The sequence below is a fragment of the Myotis daubentonii genome, chromosome 18, assembly GCF_963259705.1.
Source record: "Myotis daubentonii chromosome 18, mMyoDau2.1, whole genome shotgun sequence".
In the NCBI taxonomy this organism is placed as follows: Eukaryota; Metazoa; Chordata; class Mammalia; order Chiroptera; family Vespertilionidae; genus Myotis; species Myotis daubentonii.
Genome location: NC_081857.1, coordinates 44250149 through 44255125, shown reverse-complemented (window position 1 = coordinate 44255125; position 4977 = coordinate 44250149). Strand labels below are relative to the sequence as shown.

General features: G+C 43.7%; 1 pseudogene; it reads left to right on the top strand.

The window, feature by feature from the left end:
• The first annotated feature begins 1165 nt into the window (after nucleotides 1-1165).
• Nucleotides 1166-1310, top strand: LOC132221454 (small nucleolar RNA SNORA48; annotated as a pseudogene).
• Nucleotides 1311-4977: the final 3667 nt, after the last annotated feature.

The following is a 4977-nucleotide window of genomic DNA, read 5'->3' as shown; positions in this document are numbered from 1 at the left end:
AATTCACCATTTCCAAAACAAATTCACCTTTTACAGTTAAAATTCACCTTTTCCAAAGCAAATACACCTTTTGCAGAGGAAATTCCCCTTTTGCAAAGCTAATTCAACTTTTGCAAAGCCAATCCTCCACTTCCACAGCAAATTCACCTTTTCAACTTCTGACCCTGACCCCAATCCCAACTCTGACCATGAACCCTCACCCTAAAACCCTAACACCAAACCCAGCCCTAGCCCCAACCCTAGCTTTGAACTCTAACCCTTGACCAAGCTCAAATTTATATTTTTAAAAGTAATGCCGAAACCGGTTTGGCTCAGTGGATAGAGCGTTGGCCTGTGGACTGAAAGGTTCCAGGTTCGATTCCGGTCAAGGGCATGTACCTGGGTTGCGGGCACATCCCCAGGAGGAGATGTGCAGGAGGCGGCTGATCAATGTTTCTCTCCCATCGATGTTTCTAACTATCTCTCTCCCTTCCTCTCTGTAGAAAATCAATAAAATATATTTTTTAAAAAAGTGAATAGAATCTGTATCTCGTGTTGTTCACTGGTTAGAGCATTTGCTTGTCAAGCATACACTCACCACTCTAGTTAAAAACGGCAACAATGAACATATGAGGGAGGGTGGGCGGGTCACATCAGGGGAACCTCAGGGCAGCAGTCTACAGGGGCCTCCCTTTGCAGAGCTGGGGCGGGGAGAGGTGAAGAACACAGGACCGTAACTACAGAATGATTGCCGCCCTGGACAGCTTCGATGATTTGGTGGGTGTGTGTTTTTTCTGAGTAGAATTTTTAGTCGTGTTCACAGGGCTTTGCCTGGAATTGCAGCACCATGGACAGAGGCACAAGTTGTTATTCCTTGAATGCCACAGGAGGGCACCGGAGGATTATTTTTGCGCAGGAATTGGCTGACAGCGTCCTTTAAGGGCTAGCTGTTAGCATAGTAAATATCCAGATCGCATAGACGTGCACAGTATAATCAGTAACTTACTTGAAGGAAAAATATAAACGTTTATACTATAAAACCAGAGTATAAGTCTGCTCTATGAATACATTCTGATAAATCACAAAATCAGAGATGCTTGGTCTTAGCACGTTTCTACAGGATTATTTTATCTTTCAGACAGAACCCCTTGAGTTACAACAACACGGTTCAAAACCACTGTGTTTCAACCACTGGCAATGGGCAAGGAGACACCTCATTGGTGGTGTTGCTCTTATATCAGTCAGGGTCAAAGCAGATGTACAGTCCTGAGTTCATCCTAGCTTGATGCCTGTGTGGGTGGCCAGAGCAATTTCATGCCTGAGGCACATAAAAAACCCCACTGTGTTTCCTAACCAAAGTATTAACTACAATCTTTTATTCAGAAAAAAATGTGTTTACAACTAATTTCCTAGGAGAAAAAAGCACTCAGTCTTAATAACCTAATGTCACTACAGTAACTTGAAAAAATATGAACCAATAGTGGAATTGACTAGGATCTTGGAAACGGCGACTCATTTTAATGCTGCTGAAATACATTCAGGCAAATTCTCCGTTTCCAAAGAAAATTCACCTTTTCCACCTCTGACCCTGGCCATGACCCCGACCTTGCACCCTAAAACTCATCCTCACCTAAAAACCCTAACCCCAACCCCAGCCCCAGCCTCAGCCCCCCAGCCTTCACCTCTGACCCTTGACCCACACTCCGATTTAGATTTTAAAAAGTGAATAGAATACGTAGCTGGTGTTGCTCACTGGTTAGAGCATTGGCTTGGCAAACATACCCTCACTACTCTCTAGCTAAAAGAGGAATCAAGGAACATATTAGGCAGGGTGGTGGGTCACCTTAAAGGGAACCTCAATGCATCAGTCTCCAGGGCCTCCCTTTGCAAAGCTGGGTGGGAAGAGGTGCGGACCCCAGAGCCGTGACTTCAGTCCATCCAGGGACAGCCTCGATGATTTCGTGGGTTTTCCTTTCTTTCTCTTTCTTTCTTTCTTTCTTTCTTTCTTCCTTCCTTCCTTCTTTCTTTCTTCTTTCTTTCTTTCTTTCTTTTCTTTCTTATTTCTTTCTTTCTTTTTCTTTCTTCTTTCTTTCTTCCTTCTTTCTTTCTTTTCTTTCTTCTTTCTTTCTTTCTTCTTTCTTTCTTCTTTCTTTTTTCTTTCTTTCTTTCTTTCCTTTCTTTTCTTCTTTCTTTTTTACTTTTTGTGGGTTGAAATTTTTGGTTGTGTTCACAGGACCGTAGCTGAAATTTCAGCACCATGGTCAGAGGCACAGCATGTTATTCTTTATTTTATTTTTTTTCCTTTTGTTGTTGTTTTTTATTTTTTTTAATTAAATCTTTATTGTCCAGATTATTACATTTGTTCCTCTTTTTTTTTCCCCCCATAACTCCCCTCCTCCCAGTTCCTGCCCCACCCTCCGCCCTCACTCCCCACCCACTGTCCTCATCCATAGGTGCACGATTTTTCTCCAGTCTCTTCCCACATCTCCCACACCCCTTTCCCCTCCAAGAATAGTCAGTCCATTCCCTTTCTATTTCCCTGATTCTATTATAATCAACAGTTCATTCTGTTCATCAGATTATTAATTCACTTGATTCTTAGATTCACTTGTTGATAGATGCATATTTGTTGTTCATAATGTGTATCTTTACCTTTTTCTTCCTCTTCCTCTTCTTAAAGGATACCTTTCAGCATTGCATATAATCCTGGTTTGGTGGTGATGAACTCCTTTAGCTTTTCCTTATCTGTGAAGCTCTTTATCTGACCTTCAATTCTGAATGATAGCTTTGCTGGATAAAGTAATCTTGGTTGTAGGTTCTTGGTATTCATCACTTTGAATATTTCTTGCCATTCCCTTCTGGCCTGCAAAGTTTCTGTTGAGAAATCAGCTGACAGTCGTATGGGTATTCCCTTGTAGGTAACTGAGTTTCTTTCTCTTGCTGTTTTTAAGATTCTCTCTTTATCTTTTGCTCTTGGCATTTTAATTATGATGTGTCTTGGTGTGGTCCTCTTTGGATTCCTTTTGTTTGGGGTTCTCCGCGCTTCTTGGACCTGTAAGTCCATTTCTTTCACCAGGTGGGGGAAGTTTTCTGTCATTATTTCTTCAAATAGGTTTTCAATATCTTGCTCTCTCTCATCTTCTGGCACCCCTATAATTCTGATGTTGGTACGCTTGAAGCTGTCCCAGAGGCTCCTTACACTATCCTCGCATTTTTGGATTCTTTTTTCATTTTGCTTTTCCGGTTGGATGTTTTTTGCTTCCTCGCATTTCAAATCATTGACTTGATTCTTGCGCTCCTCTGGTCTGCTGTCGGGAGTCTGTATAATATTCGTTATTTCAGTCCGAGTATGCTTAATTTCTCGTTGGTTCCCCAATATAAGATCGAGGGTCTTATTAGTTTTCGTGTAGATCTCATTAAGTTTATCGACAGCTTCTAAACAGTTCTTGAGAGACCTTAAAAGTGTGGTTCTGAACTCTATATCTTCCATTGACAATTTTGTCCTGTTTCTTTGTCTCCGCATTTTGTTATGCTTCCTTGGTGCACCCCCTAGTGGTCTTTGTTCGAAGTCTTATAGTTAAATCTTGATTGTTGTAGCTAATTCCAGGGAGGGTTTGACCTCCAGGCCAAGTGGCTGAGAATCAGCTGTGTCAGTAGTGAGAGAACTTCTGTCCTCTAGGGAGGTGCTAATCTAGCCTTTGCCTGAGGCTATCCGGCAAAAGCCTCTGTGCAGGGCTTGGGCGGGGCGGGTCCCACAGGATCAACAGCGTGGGCCGGAGAGAGCAGTTATGGCGGCTCTCAGTCCTGTCCCCAGGGGCTCTGCCTCTCTGAGTCCCAGCACCCGCTGCAAAGCTCAGAGAGAAAGCTGCACTTGTCGCTCTGACCGAAGCCAGACAGTCCGCTTCTCCCGTTTGAGTCTGGGTCCCTAAAGACTCGCCTGGATCTGGTGCTCAGAGTCTGCGACTCCCTCCCGATTGAAAACAACAACCGCGCCCTCCGCCGCCAGCCCGCTCCGCGCACTCCGCACCTCAGAATTTGACTTCAGCACTGCGCCTCCTCTGAGTGTCCGTATGCGTTTCTCTTTCCTCCTAGTTGTAGGACTTCCACTCAGCCAGCGTTCCTGTGGTTCTGGGTGATGTCCGTTCCGTGTTTTAGTTTCACTTTTGAAGTAGTTGTTCAAAGCAGCAAACTCCGGCGTTAACCTATGCCGCCATCTTGGTTCTCTCCATGTTATTCTTTAAATGGCCACAGGAGGGCAGCAGAGGATTATTTTTGCGCAGGAATTGACTGACAGCAGGATGCTTACTTAGTCTTAGCACATTTCTACAGTTTATTTTATCTTTCATTATAAAAAAGACGGGGATCAAGCAGAACCCCTTGAGTTACAAGAACACGTTTTGAATCCACTGTGTTTCAACACAAAACTATTAACTAGAATCTTATGTTCAGAAATAAAATGTATTTACAACTAATGTACTAGGAGAAAAAAAGTACTTAGTAATAATAACCTAATGTCACAGAAGTAACTTGAAAAAATATGAAGCAATACTGGAATTTACTAAGATCCTGGAAGGGGTGACTCATTTTCATGCTGCTGAAATTCAATCAGACAAAATTCACCTTTTGCAAAGCAAAATCATCTTATTTTTTGGCGGGGTCCAACCCCAGCAGCTCCAGGGGTCCCCAAAGGTGTGGACGGAGTCGGCGAAGATGGAAGGACACGGAGGCAGCGTTCAGTTGATCATCATAGCCGGGTTCTCTTGTCAGGGTCTCCAGGTAGGTTCTGTTCAGGATCCCCAGTGAAGTTCTGGTTCGGATCTCCAGCCAGGTTCTGTGTCCATGTTCTCTTGCTAGGTTCTCCAGGTTCTCCAGCCAGGTTCTGTAGCCATGTTCTCTCGCTAGGTTCTCCAGCCAGGTTCAGTCACCAGGTTCTAGTCAGGTTCTCTTGCCAATTTCTGTAGTCAGGTTCAGTCCAGGATCTTTTGCCATGTTCTCTCC